This window comes from Littorina saxatilis, linkage group LG17 (assembly GCF_037325665.1).
Source record: "Littorina saxatilis isolate snail1 linkage group LG17, US_GU_Lsax_2.0, whole genome shotgun sequence".
NCBI lineage: Eukaryota > Metazoa > Mollusca > Gastropoda > Littorinimorpha > Littorinidae > Littorina > Littorina saxatilis.
Genome location: NC_090261.1, coordinates 21,390,802 through 21,410,933, shown reverse-complemented (window position 1 = coordinate 21,410,933; position 20,132 = coordinate 21,390,802). Strand labels below are relative to the sequence as shown.

Sequence of the window (20,132 nt, the reverse complement as noted above, 5' to 3'; positions counted from 1 at the left end):
ATCAAGAGGATTGTTTTAGAGTTTCCTGCAAGATTTGAATAAGTAAAAGGCAGGATGGAGCATGAAGAGGTCAGTTTTTATTGTCTTGAATTTGGAAAATCTCTGGTTGAAAACAAAGAATTTGATTGATGTTCCAGACACTAAACCTGCACATTACAGGGTGTGGTCCCGAAAACGACGTATTGTACATACCTTCTTGGATTAAAAAAAAAAAGAAGCAAAATTAGAATAATCGTACACACACACACACACACACACACACACACACACACACACACACACACACACACACACACACACACATACACACACACTCTCTCTCTCTCTTTCTCTCTCTCTCTATCTCTCTCTCTCTCTCTATCTCTCTCTCTCTCTCTCTTAAGATAATAATTTTTTGCACACTTCCAATTGAACCGCCGTAACATCACAGTTCCTCTTGCTATTTCCTGTTTTCCTTCTGCGCAATTTTCCCCCTTTCTTTCACCTTACATTCTTCGCTGTTTTCTTTGTAGGTTTTCTTCCTGTCTTTCTTTTTCTTTGTGGTTTTCTTGTGTATGTTTTCCAACAATTAAATACCCTGTTCGCAAAACCCGAGGAAGAAAAAAACCCGCGTATTGGTGTCAACGTATTAACAGCTAATCTTATTGTAGCCTTACTACAATTTCAAGTTTTCGATTTGGATAAACCTTCTTCAACGCCAAGACCCAGACAAAAAAAGTTGGAGAGTTTCTGTGCACCCCTATTCTTTTGTAGGTTAATTACCATCGTTTCAACTTTCAGATCTTGTCTGTTCTTCTTCCAGAGAAATACCTTCCACACCAAGACAAACAAAAAGGGATACAAGTGTACGACAAAGAAGAATACAACAACAAAACAAGCAAGTGAAGAGTGCAGAGTTTTTGAAAACAGCGCAATCGTGTGTAGCTTACTACAATTTCACCACCCAAATTACTCGCACGGGATCGTGCTGATAAGTGCACCCCAGGGGAGAAAACCACGTCTGAAGCTGTCTGCTTACTTCCCCCGGAAGAGGGGGGTTAATGAGGCATGATGGGGCGGAAAGTGTTTGCTGAGAGATCGATGGCGGAGAGAAACACGAACGGAGCTCCACACAACATGGCAGCAACAAGTCGTGTGTCAGCAACAGTCTGCTGGCGTGTGTTAGCATTTCGAAGAAATCGTCAGTTGGGGTTGGGGGGGGGGGGGGGCGGGGGTGTTTTGCCTTTATGTGTGTGTGGGGGGGTGGGGTGGGGTGGGGGGGCAGGGGCGTTCTTGTCACACACACACAGTTATCACGTTCCCCATAAGAAATCCGGGAAGGGCTTGGGCATGCAGAAGAGTAGGCTTACAAGAGAACTGGTATACGCATGATTTTTCCTCCCTTTAAAAACCTAGCCAACCTAGGCCTCTTTCAAGAAAACCTAGTATTAATGCTAGAAATTAATGATAGTAGGGGAAGGGCTCCTAATATGGACCACTTTTTGTGGGAATAACCTATAACCTATAAGTAGCCCTCGAGATATCAAAATAAATAACAAAATGTCTTCTTTTCGTGGAAGTTGATAATTTCACTTATTTTCACTCTGTTTTTGATAAGCTTCTTTAGTTTCCTGGTGTGCTTCAAATAATGCTCTCATCAACCCAAAACAGATAAATCTAAAGCATATTTTAATTAGTCTGACTTGCACACTAAGTTGTATCATGTTATTTTGAAGTATAGGGGGCTTTTTACAGTGATTCGTGAAGGCCTCTCCACTGGTCCATATTAGGCGCCCATTTGTGATTTTTTTCTGTATTTAATTTTTGCTGAATGTCTATCAAAGCTATTTTACTCTAATTAAGCCTAACGGTTAACCTAAGAGAGAAGGACTACCAAACACAAAAGGAAACTTCGTCGCAAGAAAACAAGCGAGTTATCAGCATGAAACAAAAAGCGGTCCATATTAGGAGCCCTTCCCCTACTACGTTGCAAGCCCCTGGAGCAATTGTTTTATTAGTGTTTTTGTGAACAAGAAACAATTAACAAGTGGCTCTATCCCATCTCCCCCCCCCTTTCCCCGTCGCGATATAACCTTCGTGGTTGAAAACGACGTTAAACACAAAAATAAAGAAAGAAAGAACAAACATTCAAAGACCATAGTCTGATGACTAATATTGACGACACGGGCGGCCGAGATCAGAATGAGTGATGATCATCGATGGGGATGGTCTCGGCCAGCCGAAACCCAACGTTTGTCTTTCTATTTTCGGGTTCAGCAACAATCGGTATCCTATTTTGTTGCGGCTAACAAACGTAACCCTCTCAGGCTCACGAAAGCTAAACAGTGTCAAAATAGACTACACATACGGAGCAGAATTGGTTTGAGCTGTAGGGCTTGTTCCGTTATTATTTGGTGAACTTCGAAGTGGTTACAATTGTTATTTTATTAGCTGGCAAAGCGTGAAGCCAAATCAGTCGTCAGTAGGCCTACATACTTGACTATTGTCACTGCCTGTGTGGTCACTTGAATCAATTCATTTGTTGAAGGAGAACAATGTTGCGTGTCTCTTTGTACGCAAAAGCCGTCATATGTTGCTACTGTTAGTACATTTGGTCTGTTTCATGTGGCCCAGGGGGCGGTGGTTAGGGGTATTCGCTTGTGGGGTAGGGGTTCTCTGATTCCATTGTCTATGTTTGTCGTGCTGTCTCTCTGTTTACTTTATTCTTTTTTTCATTTTTTTTCATTCTGTCTTTCTTTCTGAAAAAAATCATTTCAATTGATGATAATTGCCACGAAACTCACGGCTGTGGCTGCCAACTTGAAGCCAAATGAAGATTTTGCTTCAACGTGTCATACAAAAAATATTCTTTCATGCGATGCCTAATTCTAACGCTCTTCTATTGTTTCTCTCTCCCATTGTTCTTTCCGTTTTGGGGGACGATAGGCAGACGACTTTTTGCTGAACCTAAGCAAACAAGAAAGAGAAAGTACACGATCAAACCGCTGAGCGCATAATTACAACAACGTACGCTGTTTGTTGATCCGTATTGTGCTTATCACAAAACAAAGAGACTGCCAACGTTCCAAAATTCAGAATAAACAAGTCGCGTAAGGCGAAAATACAATATTTAGTCAAGTAGCTGTCGAACTCACAGAATGAAACTGAACGCAATGCAACGCAGCAAGACCGTATACTCGTAGCATCGTCAGTCCACCGCTCATGGCAAAGGCAGTGAAATTGACAAGAAGAGCGGGGTAGTAGTTGCGCTGAGAAGGATAGCACGCTTTTCTGTACCTCTCTTCGTTTTAACTTTCTGAACGTGTTTTCAATCCAAAAATATCATATCTATATGTTTCTGGAATCAGGAACCGACAAGGAATAAGATGAAAGTGTTTTTAAATTGATTTGGAAAATTTAATTTTGATAATAATTTTTATATTTTTAATTTTCAGAGCTTGTTTTTAATCCAAATATAACATATTTATATGTTTTTGGAATGAGAAAATGATGGAGAATAAGATGAACGTAAATTTGGATCGTTTTATAATTTTTTTACAATTTTCAGATTTTTAATGACCAAAGTCATTAATTAATTTTTAAGCCACCACGCTGAAATGCAATACCGAAGTCCGGGCTTCGTCGGAGATTACTTGACCAAAATTTCAACCAATTTGGTTGAAAAATGAGAGCGTGACAGTGCCGCCTCAACTTTCACGAAAAGCCGGATATGACGTCATCAAAGACATTTATCAAAAAAATGAAAAAAACGTCTGAGGATATCATACCCAGGAACTCTCATGTCAAATTTCATAAAGATCGGTCCAGTAGTTTAGTCTCAATCGCCCTACACACACACACAGACAGACAAACAGACAAACAGACACACATACATCACGACCCTCGTCTGGATTCCTCCCTCTACGTTAAAACATTTAGTCAAAATTTGACTAAATGTAAAAACCCAAGAAAGGTAAGTTGTTGGAACGTTTGTTATTGACAAAACAATACGTTACAGTCACTGTCAAATTATTGTGCTTGTTTGTTTGTTTGTGTTGTTTGTTTACCTGACTGGCTGTCTGTTTGCCCGTCTGTCTCTTTCTCTCATTCTTTCTTTCTTTCTTTGTCATGCCGAAATTCAATCGTTCAACTGCATTCAAAGAAAATGCGTAGGTTATACGGTGTCTTAATCTTGTTCCATCATTCTTCTCTATTAATCCCCTCCCCTCCCCCCCCCCCCCCTCCCCCCCCCCCTTATTGCCTTAACCATATCCAAAACCTTTCTCATTTTTTTTATTTTTTTAGACAAGATAAGCGTACGAAGTACGAAGTACGAAGCCGGGTTGCTAGGCAACGAATGTGAAATACTCTCGAGTATGTCTCAAGGCTTATTTTGGTACTCTCCCAAAACAAGTAAGATTTTGTTTGTGATCAGTACCGTTATCCTCGGACCAGAACTGGTCTGTGTTTATTATTTTGGATTCGCTACATTCAAATGGCACCCCGGCCAGCACCATATGTTGTTCAAAGGTTTCCTGCTATGCCTGGAGGTGCTAATCTCGTACGTCGCAGGTATTTGTTGATCTGAACTTGTAGGAAAGGTAAGAACTCGTATATTCTTGTGCGGAGTTAAAACTGACTTAGGGTTTCATAGGGTCGAGTACTTGGGTTGTGTTTGAAAAAAATGAGATTTTTTGAAAAGATGAGCTTTTCAAAAGTATCCGTGCGTATAGATGCTGAGGTGGGGGTGGGAGATAGGTGGGAACGTGGCAGGTGTCAGAGTTGGCTTGAGTTTCTTTTCCCTAATGTGATCTTGAAATATTGTTATTTTTGTCTGACGGCAATGTGAGTGCAAGTATGAGTGTAAGCGGCGCGCGTGTAAATGTGTGTGCGTGGGCACGTGTGTGTGCGTGTCTAGGTCGTGTGTGTGTTTGTGTGTGTGTGTGTGTGTGTGTGTGTGTGTCTGTCTGTGTCTGTCTGTGTCTGTGTGTCTGTGTCTGTGTCTGGGTGTCTGTGTGTGTCTGTGCGTGTTTCTGATTGTCTGTCTGTCTGTCTGTCTGTCTGTCTGTCTGTCTGTGTCGACAACTCGAAGACAATGCCGCTTAGGTTTTCGTCAAAAACGCTCTCACACACGCACACACACACACACACACACACACACACACACACACACACACGCACACACACGCCCTATAGTTTCTTCCCAGTAGTCTATTGAATCATTAACTCAGTTTTGCTTCTGGACATAAGGGATATTTTGTCTGGATCAATGTGTGTTAGCGACTTTAACTTTGACAGTCCAAGGGTCAACGTACGCTCTCACGCTGACAGAAAAACATCCCTTTTGTACCATTAAAACTGGCAGTCGTGCCCGTTAGCTTCCTCATTAGACGCGAATAAACCCATCAATTATGTATGGTTGCTACAGTCTGACTCCATCTTATAGTTCATTCACCACCCCTGGCTTTGTGCAACTACAGTGTGTGTGGTGCTGGGGTTGGGGCTATGGTTATGGGTGTTTGTTTCTTTGTGGGTTGTTTGTTTGTTTTAGGGTTGTTTGTTTGTTTATTTGTTTGTTTGTTTGTTTGTTTGTTTGTTTGTGCATGTGTGTGTGTGTAGGTGTGTGTGTGTGTGTGTGTGTTTGTGTGTGTGTGTGTATGTGCGTGCGTGCGTACGGTTGTGCGCGCGTGGATGTGCCTTGTGTGTGTGTGTGTGTGTGTGTGTGTGTGCGTGCGTGCGTACGGTTGTGCGCGCGTGGATGTGTGTGTGTGTGTCTGTCTGTCTGTCTGTCTGTCTGTCTGTCTGTCTGTCCGTGTCTGCCTGTCTGTCTGTCTGTCTGTCTTTGAGAGAAAGAGAGAGAAAGTGAGACCGACAAAAAGACGGACAGACAGTGGTACAGTGACTTCAGTGAGAATTAAGCAGAACACATCGTAATCATCTGTCCTGATTATCATAGCAGCTGATCATAACTGGTGTACTTCCAAAATTGTAGTTCTTTCCCCCAAAACACTGATCGAATGTGGCTATAGACGCCATCGATCAAAGACGCGTCTAAAACCCCTTATCTTTCAACATAGCTCAGGGATGTTGCCAGGAATTATTTTTCTTCGGTAAATTTGCCGATATGGTCATACAAGTTTCGGCAATGTTGGAAAGTTATAGGCACCTCGATTCCACGATCGTGCAAAAGTTTGACAATTCTGTCTAAATGGCTGCACTATTGTCGGCAAGTTGAAAGAAATGTCGGCATTTCGCCAACGTCAAACAACATTACTGTAGCTCACCTTTGGTTCGGTCTTAAGTTCATCAGATATACAAATGAAAGAAGAGAGTGAGGAGACACTGCAAAAAGCAAACCCGTGTACCTTCCACACATTCCGGACACGTCAACTCGTGATAGAAGACAGAGGATCGAGAAGCCCTTTCACAACACATAATGTAGGTCACTACCTGTTAGATTCTCAGTCCAGCAGAACACGTCTGACCTAGGCATCATTTTGGCAAATCAAAATTGAAGCTACTTCAAAATTGCGTTTTGTTGTTGTTGTTGTTGTTGTTGTTGTTGTTGTTGTTGTTGTTGTTGTTTTTTCCTAAATTTTAATCAATCAATAAACAATTGATAACAAAATGGTATCTGTGTATTTTCTGTACACATACTTTCTCATTTACATGAGGTGCACAAAAACACATTATGTTAAATTTTACATTATACAAAAGGACTGAAATTAATCATACGTGAAACTACAGTGTTGTTTCTGCCGGTGTCAACATGTGTCGCATCAAAATTGATCATATGTCATCATATGTGGGTCTATTCAAAAACAATATTCGTATCATAACATATGGCTGTCTTTACCTTAAATCAAGGACAATAAACAATAATTTGTTTCTAATTAATAAAACTTCAGACTAATGTTGAAATCTCAAAACAACATTGTTGTTGTTGTTGTTGTTGTTGTTGTTGTTGTTGTTGTTGTTGTTGTTGTTGTTGTTGTGTCTTTTCGACGCAACACTGCTGAAATCAATGTATCTTTCACAACCATATATCAATTAGGTGTCTTAGATTTCTTAATTTTCAACATAGCTGAGATGTCAGTTTTCTGTTTTCTGTTTCTTTTTCTCTCTTCAGATGATAGCGATACCGGAGAAAACAACAGAGCAGAGACAATACGACAAGGACGCTATTTAAAGTGACTTAACGCATTACTGACACATACATCAATGCGTGATGAAAGACAAGACGAACAAGATGCCCTTTGGCAATAAGTAGGCCGCCACCTGTTAGAATCCCCAACACCACCTCTTGCCATTCTACCTGTTCCTTCGTCATGTTGTCTTGCCTTTTGCTTGCCACATCCGTACAGGATGAGAAACAAAAGACTGGTGGCATGAAAGACTCTCAGCATCCAAGTAGTTCACCGTCTGTAGGAACAGTCTCTGGCATTCTCCTCTTTGGGTTCTGTCGGCGTCTGTAGTTGTTGTTCTGCTTCCCTTCATTGTCGCCTCATCTCTGAGTCAGTACGTGCAAACAGCTTTCACCTGTCCGAACGTAGTCCATTTGTCTCCGGATTTTTTTTTACCAGGGTCAACTGTAGATGCTAAGTACAGGAGAGAATCAAGGGAATGCTCCAGTAACGTCTTTGCACAAATAGAATCATGCACGTCCAATTAGAACGTCAAAGAAACGGCGTGGACAATGAAGATGGGGAGGATGAGGAGGACTTGGAAGAGGAAGACCGGCAGTAATGTACTAATGACGATGACGACGACCACATCGACGAGGAGGAGGAAGAAGAGGGGGAGAAAGAGGAGGAGGATATAAAAGATAGGAACAACCCTGAAACCAGCGCCCTGTGTTTCAAAGGTTAAACAAATAATTATACAGTTTTTGATGATGATGATGATGATGATGATGATGATGATGATGATGATGATGATGATGATGATGATGATGATGATGATGATGATGATGATGATGATGATGACGATGACGATGGTGATGATGATGTCTCACCATCTCCCAGACCACTAAAGTGAAACATCACTGAAGTCGCATTTTGGCAAAAAGCAGAAGATTACAAGGATGCAACCTCCTTTTCTCAAACAACCCCTCCCCCCCCCTCACCTCCCCTCACCTCCCCTCATCTCCCCTTCCCTACTTCCAACCCACATCTTTTTAAGCCCTTTTTCATCTACCTGGCAAGCTACATACACCTGTGACAAAGTATACAATGACGTCAGCGCAAGAGCAGAATCTTATGTCGGCCCACAATCCATCATCATTTGGACCCAACGTGAACATGTGGATATAGCATCCCTGGTTCCTTCCGTCAGCAAGTGTTTCAGTGTGTGCACCATCCGTTCCCAGACGGACGGTTATGCTTTTTCTCCTGGCATTCTCTTTCTGTATGGATGGCTTGTGTCTGGCCGGAAGAGACACTAGAGAAGTTACGTTTCCTACGAAGAACAAACTGCGACAAGAACAACCGATCTGACATAATCATAAAGCAACATCGTTCGCCTGTCAAAGAATTGTTTGGACAGAATGCGGAATAAGACAAGCAGTAATCATGCTATAATTCAGTCTTGAAGTTATCACCTGCCATACCACCTCCTCTCTCCACCACATATTTGTTTACTTGTTACTTCTTGCACTCACTATGTTTTGTTTGATAATTGTTGTATTCGTTACATATTACACCCATTGCTTTCCTCCACACGCCATTTTGCCCATGCAGTACCGTCTGACACTTACAACACATGTCATTATAAGCACATCGACGAACCCAGAAACAACCCCTCAGTCACAAAATGATTCAATGGAAATTCGCATTTAAGTCATGTTTTGTTGGAAACATAACCTCCTAACGCACTGATACAAAGTAGTATGCAGACAAGCACGAGATCTTCAAGATCTGTTGGGGATATGAATTCTTGCACTGACGCGTTCAGTTCGTTCTTCAACTGACAATCAAAGTAGTTCAGTACAGCACGTGCACATGGAAGACATGACGGAAAGCAAACATTGTGGGGCACACGAATTCTTGCATTCGTATTATTAGTCTTCGTTAAATTCGTTGAAATCGTAACTTCCCGACTTACACAGAGTAGTCCAGTACAGCACGTGCACATAAAGATATTACGGACAGCAACAATGTGGCATACTCCGAATTCTTGCACTAGAATAGTTCGTTCTTCGTTGAAATCGTAACTTCCCGACTTACACAAAGTAGTCCAGTACAGCACGTGCACATGAAGATATGACGGACAGCAAAAATGTGGGGCACACGAATTCTTGCACTAGAATAGTTCGTTCTTCGTTAAAATCGTAACTTCCCGGCTTATACAAGAACTAGTCGTCCAGTACTAACAGCATGTGCAATTCAAGACAGTACGGACAGTAAGATTTGTAGGCCACATGTGTCAGGGGTGTTGCGGGAGGAACCACAAGAGGGAAAGATAAAAGGAGACTAGAATAGATCACAAGTGATCTACTCTCCGTTATCAGCCAGTAAGCTGTTCTGCCCGCATTGCTTCCGTGTGTTCGCTATTCGGCGAACTGATGAGGTCACTGGGAGCTACAAGAGGGCTAAGGGGAGATTTGGAATAATTACTCTTGCAGCTGCATTTCATAACAGAAAGAATTGCATTGGACGGTTTTGGAAAAATAAGCCTAAAATGATTAAATTCCATTGAAATCACCCAGCTTAGAGTGTGTGTTTTTTCCCTGTATGTAACTAATCCCTCGATTGAAGATAAACGACCTCCATTTTTTTGGTAAATTCAAAAAACGGTGTACTCTGCTTTGAGCATATTAACGGTCAGTGTCAGTCACACACAAAAAAACACGCAAACAAACACACACACAGTGGCATGCGCGTCCACACTCGCACCGTCACACACACACACACACACACACACACACACACGGACGTATAGTATCAAATTCAGCAGAAACTGCAAGCATACAGGAAGACCGAGATGGCAAAATCTACAGAAACTCCAATCAAATAGAATCTGGTACAGCTGTGTTTCGTTTAACTCCATCTCTTTGGAGAGAGAAACACACACATTCTGCCCCTTTGCTGTAGTATCTCGTCCCCATTTCTATGTCTATTTCAGTAGCACAGGCTTCCTCAATGCAGATACCGGGCATTTCCAGCACCAGTGCTGTAATGTGCAAAGCCAGTCAAGAGAACACACCGGTGCCGTATTTATCTCCCCTGAAGCTGGACTCTTCAAATCTGAAAAGCTGATAAAGCCCTCTTCCTCGCCACGTTTCCATTTCCCATGGCGGTTGGTGTATAGATATTCATTTCGGAACTTGGTTTTTGTCAGTGCATGGATTCTAAAGTAAATACAGGAAGACATCTTGTTATGTATCTGCCAGGAAGAGTTCTGATACAATAAGGACGTGGAAATGAAGGCAGTTCCGGAGGCATCGGTCCCAAAATGATGTAGGTTTACGGAGTTAACTTCACCCGGGCGGCATTGCGCAAGCTCTGACCAAACGTGATCTTTCTTTTTCCGAATGTTTGTTTTATTTTTGTTCTTGCCTGTCTGTATCCTTTCTCGTCTCCCCCTACACCCCTCCGTCTTTATTGATTTTGTTGTTGTTTGGTTACTTTTGCAATTGCAAAAGTATTTCATACTACTTGACCTTCCGATGGCCTTAATATTATGTCCGAAGTGAAGAAGATTGAGGACACAATGTTTCGTCAACAATATGATGCTGCAATCCGAAGGGCCTGTAGATGTTGAGATGTCCATCGATAACGCAATGGAATCAGTTTCTGTGTATTCTTACTAGTTGTCTGTTTAATTGTTCAGGCTTGCACCCCAAAAAAAGTGACTCGGAAAGAGACTGAGAGAGAACGTAAAATCACAATTTGCTGCATCACAGTTGTTGCAGCCAACGTTTAAGCTTAAGTCAGCTGCAGTCAGTCTTGAACATGCAGGTGTACATTTAGCTCTGTTGTTGTCAGATACAGGTGTAATAATCAGTCAGTGTGAACAGACTTAATCCTTCTTAACAAGTCTTATTAATACCATAGCTGTCGCGATGAATGATGGCGATTCCAAGGTATTTTGATGTGTGCATGAGTTCTTCAGCTGAAATATGCATACCTTAGATGATGATCTTCATATCTAAGCCATACTGTCATAACAGCCCTTGTTCTGTGGCAATCAACACCAGAGAGGTGAGGAGAAGATGCAAAATATAGAGTTGCACCTTGGGCCCTTCAGTTCAACCGGTCTGCGCGAACATCACCTGTCTTTTTCATCTGATGGTTTGTGGTTGGGTGTGGTCGACAATTACAGCTTTACATTTTTGCGGTGTAATTTTGACAGTAACTGTAGGACAGACGGGGCGGAGGCGAGAGAGAGAGGGGGGAGGAGTAAGAGAGGAGAGAGAGAGAGACAGACAGACAGACAGACAGACAGACAGACACAGACAGACAGACAGACAGACAGAGAAAGAGTGGTAGATTGTGGCTGAGTGTTTGACTGACTGAATTTTATCATATTTTATATTCGGGGATTGGAGGTCAAACCGAACAACCTCTGAGGCATGGATAAAGGAATTGGGGAGGTCAACGCCTTGACTTTGAAATAAAAGCTGATTGGATTGATATAATAATTATGTTATCGAAGGGATATGGAATGGATATATATGCGTATTGTAGTTGAAAGGAAGAAAAGTCAGACAGACAGACAGACAGACAGACAGACAAACAGACAGATAGATAGATAGACAGATAGATAGATAGATAGATAGATAGACAGACAGACAGACAGGCAGACAGACAGACAGACAGGCAGACAGACAGACAGACAGACAGACAGACAGAGAGTCGAAATTAGACACTGATCATGATAAAGTATCACACTGTTCGGGGAAAACCCTGTCAGATTGTCAGCAAGATGATTTTTAAACAGGGGTGAAGTCTCCTTCATACATCATTGTCATCTGTTGAAAGTCGTTGCACAACCAAAACGCGTTACTTCCGTCAGTGTAGAACTTGTCAGTGTTGATTGCGTTTTTTAATACTCTCGGGTTAAAACGTTCAAAAGTGTGAAACGTCACTTATTTTTTGTTCTACCGTACTCTTCTTCTTCTTCTTCTTCTTCTTTGAGGAAGAGGCACGTTTGAGGCAAAGTCACGTTATATGTTAAAGGGCGACAGTACATTTATGCATCGACAATACATTATTTTCTGTCTTGTACCTTTTTATTCTTCTTTTTTTCTTCGATTTTTTGAAAGGTCATTGCCTGAGCAAGACAATGTTGAATGCAAACGGCAACAATTACATTAACATTCCCTGAATTATTATTATTATTATGGTGAGCTTATATAGCGCGAACCACAATTAACTGTGCTCTCCGCGCTTTACATATTAATTTCTGCCGTGTGAAAATTGATGAACTGTTAGACAAACTGACAGTCGCTGAGAGATTAGGTAGGTGTCATTTCTGAGCCTTTGAGTTTGCAATATCAAGGAAGCAGAATCAAGGACCTTGAGAATTATTCTGTTTATTCGTATTGCAACAGTAACCTTCAGTGGTTTCAACACTGGTGTATATGCCTTGCCGTGGCGTAGCAGCTTGCGTGCCCTGATGATCCAAAGAGCTATGCCGGCCGGAGCCTTCATAGTGCTCCTGGTAGGTGTAACCACGCCGGACAGGTCTGAGGTGAATGGGACCAGACTAAGTATACACCCTGGCCCTCCAGGTTGGGGGTTGTGCGAAGGGCTAACAACTCATCCATGGAAAAAAAGTACTCGTTACAGAAACGTCAACAAGAGAAAAACATGTATAATGTCATGTATGTCTAAAAGAGACAGGTTGGAAGATTAGGCATCGCCTAAAACCTTTATCCCTTTGTATTAAAGTTTTGAATCTGAATCTGAATCTGAATCACTTGGCAAACCGACACTAAGACACAGTTACCCGTCCTTTGCAATACGTAATGATACAAATTGTATATGGAATGATTATTTGCAAATTCTTCAGCAGTTTGGCGTATGGCGAAAGTCTCCTTTTCCTTTGCCGTATGGAAACAACCACTGGCTTGAATGACCATTCAGAAATCGTCGTGGTTTTTGTATTGCAAAAGTCTCCATAGATCGTGTTTCTCGGAGTCTCACGAAAAACATAAAGCGATCAACATTGCAGAAGATACATACGGTTGAACTATCGTGTGCACCAGGCACAGATTTTCATGCCGAGATTGTCAGTGGGACAAGACCTGGCATAATACCTAAACTCGACAGCCCGGCGGTTGTGTGCTGTGCAGAGGAGGAATTGTTTTGAAATACGTTAACAGATTGACATCTATGTCGTTAACGAACAATTAATTCAATAAAAAAAAAATTATTAAAAAAAACAAAAAAACACCTCCCACTCAGAACAGAAAAGCAGCCATGCTGTTAATCTTGAGCACGTGCCCAAGCGGAAGGAAGTTGTTACCCCTTGCGAAATGCTGGAGAGATCGGTGTGAGTGTATGCGCTCTTGAAGCGAGAAGGACAGTACCTTTAAGTTTAGACCTTTGACAATTATTGTTAAATTCACTGTTCGTTAAAATTATTGATTAAGCGTATGCCAGCCCGAATGATCTGGAAATAATAATGTGAACCTCTGTTCCTTCTGGCTTAATTGTACGCAAAATGCAAGTGACTGAAGTGGCGGCCTGTGTTGTTGAATTTATGCGAGTGAGCATGCCACGAGACAGATCTATGACAAAGAGGAAGAACACGTATGTCAGTGTCAAGATGTAGAGCGCAATGTAGTGCAAAAATACATGTTCAGCATTCCAGGCATGCATCAGGATTCTGCCACGTCTGCGTAAGGCTGCTGAAGGGAGGAATCTAAGTTAAAATTTACGACCGTCACTGCTGGAAAGTATGTCTTCCTTATATGAGGACATTTTGCAACGTAAGTAAATTCTTTTTGAGAGTGCAGTGACAAAACGAGTTGTCAAGGGTGTCACCTTTTCTCTGTGAGATACGCGCAGTATCCTAATCCAGACGGTGCGTGGGATTTACCCAGTAATGACTGATTATCACCTTCTCAGGGGTTTTTTTCTTGTGCTTTTCGTTTCTTTGCTTTAACTTTCTTTGACACAAATACCCAATACCTGGGATGTCAAAAGTTCTTTGTGAGTTAAGAACAGCTAAGCCACGGCTTTATATCGTTAAAACTGTGCTAGATGTCTGTGTCACAAATCTGCAAAAAAGACAGTTCAGGAACACTTTGGACTGTTTTGTTTTACGAGCGACAAACTGCTGACAAAGGTCAAGAAGATAGGACAACATATTTTGTGGGAAAGCAAAGGCAAAAGAAGATGACGCGGAGAGGCTTCAAAGGCCGGACAGCCTCTGTGTCTGTGGCGAGGGTAAAAATGAAGAACATCAGACTCTCTTTACCTTGTTTACCTTTTAGCATTTACATTTATTTTCTTTATGTCTGTCTTTCTTTCTTTTCTTTTTTTTTCTCTTTTCTTTCTTTCTTTTGTTCTTTCTTTACCTTTTCCCTCGACCAAAAACCAGGATTTCGGCCTTTCTATTTCCCATTTACCGCAGGATAACATGTGGGCTTGTGGCGCAATGGATAACGCGTCTGACTACGGATCAGAAGATTCCAGGTTCGAATCCTGGCAAGCTCGAATATTTTTTTCTGTTCGGTTTGTTGTTTCTGCCAACATAGTATTTCTTGTATAGTCAGAGTTGTTTATGTGGCGATGGCTTTTTCAGATTGAACAATTTCAGGTAATGCACTGATTTTGTATTGCCGCAACTTGTATCACCGGTCATGGGTTTGTAACTCGTTTAAGGAGCAGACATTTGCTCAAACAAAATATTTTGAAGATGAAGTTTTCTGCAATGGAAATTGAATTCAGATTTTGTTGAGGACAGTGTTGTTGTCTGTCTCCCTCTGACTACGATCTATTTCTGCCCAAACTGAAATCTGCAAAGCTGTCGTGGCACAGTTTTCTCACATACAAAACACAAATAGTTTACATACTCACTAAGTAAATAACCAGGTCAGGCAAAGATTCCACTAATCTCAAAATACACCGCAGCGACCATATAAATTTATATTGCACGCCCGGGACAGTCACCCCATCTTCGCATTAACAGCATTCCAGGACTATGTCAAGATTTTCACAGGAAAGTTAATATATTGAAGGTATTAATATCACCTCGTTTGTTTTTTCTCCTAAATCGCGAACGTTGTGCATTCCCCTGTTTCCCTGTTCTGCTTTCTTGTGGACAAGCCTTTTGTCAACACTGAAGATGTGGCAGTGCGGAGGTATGCCCATCATCCTTTGCCTTGTCACGTGACAGCACGTGCGACGCGCATGATCCATGCCCCGAATGTCGCGTCGTCGGTCCTTCTGCGCATGCGCATTGCCATGTGACGTCACGTCTGGCTGGCCTCCTTTTGTCGGCAAGTGTTTGCAAAAATTGCACAGTTGAAGATGACTGGAGGTTTGACGGAGCGTGCGAAAAGGTGCAGAGAGGCAAACATTGCACTCCGAGTGCATGGAGCAATGTTTGCTGAAGAGGCCGAGCTACATGCAGTGCTCTCTCTCTCTCTCTCTCTCTCTCTCTCTCTCTCTCTCTCTCTCTCTCTCTCTCTCTCTCTCTCTCTCTCTCTCTCTCTCTCTCTCTCTCTCTCTCTCTCTCTCTCTCTCTCTCTCTCTCTCTCCCTCAATCTCTCTGTCACTCTCTGTCTCCCTCTCTCTCTGTCTCTCTCGCTCTGTCTCGCTCTGTCTCTCTATCTCTCTCTCGCTCTATCTCTTTCTCTTTCTCTTTCTATCTCTTTCTCTCTCTCTCTCTCTCTCTCTCTCTCTCTCTCTCTCTCAATCTCTGTCTCTCTCTGTCTCCCTCTCTCTCTTTCTCTCTCTGTCTCTCTCGCTCTGTCTCTCTGTGTCTCTCTATCTCTCTCTCGCTCTATGATCTCTTTCTCTCTTTCTCTCTCTTTCTCTCTCTCTCTCTCTCTCTCTCTCTCTCTCTCTCTCTCTCTCTCTCTCTCTCTCTCTCTCTCTCTCTCACACACAGTATATTTCATTGTATTTGCAGGGCTATGCTGCAGTTATGCTAAAATCCTCATCGTTGATTTTCTATTGTGCCTTGCTTATATGTGTACTCTTTGTTGTCCATCATTGTGTACTCTTCGGTGTAAACGACTGTATTATCATCGTCATCATCATCATTATAATCATCATTTTTATCATCATCATCATCATCATCATCATCATCATCATCATCATCATCATCATCATCATCATCATCATCATCATTTCAAACATGAGTAAGCTTATATTGGTGTTTGAATTTTTACTTCTATATGTTTTAAAACGGGGGCGATTGTGACAGGGGAGGCTACCGCTCCTTTCACAGCAGACTCTGCACCCGAGTTGTTGGCCTTTAAAAGTCAACACCAGTGGATTGTAGAATTCTGTTTGTGATGGGGTCTGGTGGTTTCCGATTGTCGGTATGTTCATGGAAACCTTTTGGTTTGCATAACAGTTTTTATAGGGCTAAGAAATTAGCCCTAACATTTTCAATCCTGTTTGATTGCACTTCGCTTCCCGAGGTGATCGTAGTGTTTCGATAGTGTAAACATTATTGGTAGTGTTTCTTTTTATTGTGTTGTGTGTTTGTCGTCCCAAGGACAGATTGCAAGAAAAGGCCCAGCCTTAAATCTTAATCCTTGTAAAATAAAGTTCAGTCAGTCAGTCAATCGAGTCAATCTCTCTTCTCTCTCTCTCTCTCTTGCAAGTTGTACTTGTAAATTTATAGATAAGATAGACACCATGCAGTAAGAAAGAACTTGATCATTTAAGCTCGACTTTAAATCGCAATTTTTCTTCAATTTATTTTGTGGTCGAGGAACATAGCAAGGGTTTTGTGAAACTGTTTCTTCGCTGAGTGTATGATCACATGTGGGCTTGTGGCGCAATGGATAACGCGTCTGACTACGGATCAGAAGATTCCAGGTTCGAATCCTGGCAAGCTCGAAGCTTTTTTTTTTCTGTTCGGTTCAGTGTTTCTGTCAAGACTGTATTCCTTGTATAGTCAAAGTTGTTCATGTGGCGTTGACTTTTTTTGATTGAACAATTTCAGTTGATGAATTTTGTATTCCCCGAATTTGTGTCAAACATTTTCTTTCTTTTTTTTCACGGAGTTTCGTGTCATTTCTTTTTCTTGTCGTTCGCTGTTAGATCGTCAGTCCGGACTGCAGGGCGAAACGTGTTGTCAATGTGTGACACCATGCAGTAAGAAAGAACTTATCATGGTTGAAATCAGGAATAAAGCTCGACTTTAAATTGCAATTTTTCTTCAATTTATTATGTGGTCGAGGAACATAGCAAGGGTTTTGTGAAACTGTTTCTTCGCTGAGTGTATGATCACGTGTGGGCTTGTGGCGCAATGGATAACGCGTCTGACTACGGATCAGAAGATTCCAGGTTCGAATCCTGGCAAGCTCGAATATTTTTTTTCTTTTCGGTTCAGTGTTTCTGTCAAGACTGTATTCCTTGTATAGTCAAAGTTGTTCATGTGGCGTTGACTTTTTTTGATTGAACAATTTTAGTTGATGAATTTTGTATTGCCCTAATTTGTGTCAAACATTTTTTTCTTTTTTCCACGGAGTTTCGTGTCATTTTAAGGCCGGCATTTACCTCCGAGAAGGGGGCGGGGATGTAGCTCAGTCGGTAGCGCGCTGGATTTGTATCCAGTTGGCCGCTGTCAGCGTGAGTTCGTCCCCACGTTCGGCGAGAGATTTATTTCTCAGAGTCAACTTTGTGTGCAGACTCTCCTCGGTGTCCGAACACCCCCGTGTGTACACGCAAGCACAAGACCAAGTGCGCACGAAAAAGATCCTGTAATCCATGTCAGAGTTCGGTGGGTTATAGAAACACGAAAATACCCAGCATGCTTCCTCCGAAAGCGGCGTATGGCTGCCTAAATGGCGGGGTAAAAACGGTCATACACGTAAAAGCCGTGGGAGTTTCAGCCCATGAACGAACAAACAAACAAACAACCTCCGAGAAGGGGAAAATAGAAAAAGAATAGGTCAGTCGCCTTTTTGACGTGCCCCCCCCCCCCCCCCCAAAAAAAAAAGTTTAAACAAAAGAAGAAGACAAAAACCAGATAGAAAGAACTGATTGAGTTTAATAACTTCAGCAAGCCCTTCCATCTGGCTTTGGACTTATTGATTGAAGTTAAACATTAGCAGACCATCAATGAGACGGGTTTACGCCGATTTCGGGGGAATATGGTTGATATGAGTCTGTCAGTTGGATCATGGTTTGCACCCGTAGTAGTTCATAGTGGAGACAAAATATAGTCGTTTAAAAAAACAGAAGCGGGGTGCACAGGTATACCGTACGTCGTAGCTAGGTCTCAGAGCGGGACATCCAGAGGTCTACACGTAGAGTTAAAACACTCTAAAGCCCCTAAACTGGTGATTAAAGGATTGACACATGCACACCTCCACCCTCGAACCCACCGACTTTCCGTGTCTGCCCGGTTATGTAATCTCTCCTAAGTATAGTGATTAAAGAGATTGACTCATGCGGCCTACCACGCCCTGGGCTCGTATAATTATGTGAAGGGCGTCTGCGAAACTGCTGCATCTCAGATCTCTGTCAATAACAAGGTGTGCCGCGTGTAGTGTCCCCGTAGGTGCGAACACTTATTTTACACACACCCCTCCCCTCCCCCTTGTCATTGATTGGGCTTTGGCACTTTATTTCCGGTAAAAATGACTTCTCCGCAAAGTCAACATCGGGCTTAATGAAGGAAGATCTTTATAGGGGCTGTATTTGTTTCACTCTGTCTTTTTTTCTGACCTTGTGTCCGCACAAAAGATCTCCGGTGTTTCCTGGCAGGTTGAAAACACATTTGATGTGTATTTTTGTAGTGTGCGCATGACGGTCGTTGAAAAAACTCAGGTAACTAACTTAAACAAAAGACAAGATACGCCAGGAACACTTTCTGGTCTATTTTTGAGACAGTGGGATTTAGCAGGGACAGAAGCTAGACGTGTGAACTAAAGGGGGTTCTCAGCTTGCTTGCAGAGCTACAGTTTGTCTGCCAAACTCTATCATCGATATGAAACAGTGGGATTTGGCAGGGACAGAAGCTAGAGGCGTCAACTAAAGGTGGGTCCTCAGCTTGTAGAGCTACAGTCTGTCTTCCAAACTGCTGCATCTAGGGTCCTTGTAAATAGCAAAAAGTGCATGCAATGTTTCCGTTGGTGTGAACACTTTCTATCATCGATATGAAACAGTGGGATTTGGCAGGGACAGTTAACTAAAGGTGTGAACTAAAGGAAGTCCCTCAGCTTGTAGAGCTACAGTCTGTCTGCCAAATTGCTGCATCTTGGATCACTTTCAACAGTAAGTTATGCGTGCAGTGTCTCCGTTGGTGTAAACACTCTGTGTCATCTGTATGGGACAATGGGATTTATCAGAGACAGGTGCAATATAGAGGTGTCAACTGAAGGCATCTTACTATTAACTGGCCTATTTGTCTACACCACCGCCGCAGCTTGGACCCCTGTGTGCGTGCACTGTCTCTGTAAGTGTGAACACTCATTATTGTTCTTGAGACAGGGGGATTTAGCTGGGAAAACTGCCAGAGGTGTGTCAGCTAGAACACACACTCGAAACACTGAAAGTATTCCGTTTTAGAAGACGTCTAATAAACTGGTTTTAAACACACAAAAGCGTTGTTTCGTGTTCTGTGTTAAACGTACTGTTCCACATCCAGAACACTTTTACACACATGCTGAACGCCTTTAGAACCCTTCAGTTTTTAACGAGTGTTGTCGAGGGCCGAAGAGGACATTTATCTATCTAAGTATACTGTGTGTAATGTAATGCATTAGTGGTTAACATCAAAGTTCACTGTGGAACGACGTCTGGGAAACGGGTCGCAACGATGTGGGTTTTTTTTTTGCGAAGGAGGCTTCTACATGGGCTGTGTAGCTTGTCAGTGACTGTTCTGTCGCAAATATCGGTTTGCAATGTCGCACATAATTTCGGCATTGGCGACAAGTCAAATGACTACCGAAGGTTTTAAGGGATCTGAATATAATACAAAAAGAAGTACGATGTCTTCGAATGGCGTGTTGTGTA

General features: G+C 42.2%; 3 non-coding genes across 3 annotated transcripts; all 3 read left to right on the top strand.

Annotated features, from left to right (window-relative positions):
- The first annotated feature begins 14,572 nt into the window (after positions 1–14,572).
- Positions 14,573–14,645, top strand: Trnar-acg (transfer RNA arginine (anticodon ACG)). Its single transcript has one exon. It is a non-coding gene; the product is annotated as a tRNA-Arg (tRNA).
- A 2,288-nt stretch (positions 14,646–16,933) lies between these two features.
- On the top strand, positions 16,934–17,006 carry Trnar-acg (transfer RNA arginine (anticodon ACG)). Its single transcript has one exon. It is a non-coding gene; the product is annotated as a tRNA-Arg (tRNA).
- A 398-nt stretch (positions 17,007–17,404) lies between these two features.
- Trnar-acg (transfer RNA arginine (anticodon ACG)) lies at positions 17,405–17,477 on the top strand. The gene has a single exon. It is a non-coding gene; the product is annotated as a tRNA-Arg (tRNA).
- The last annotated feature ends 2,655 nt before the right edge of the window (positions 17,478–20,132 follow it).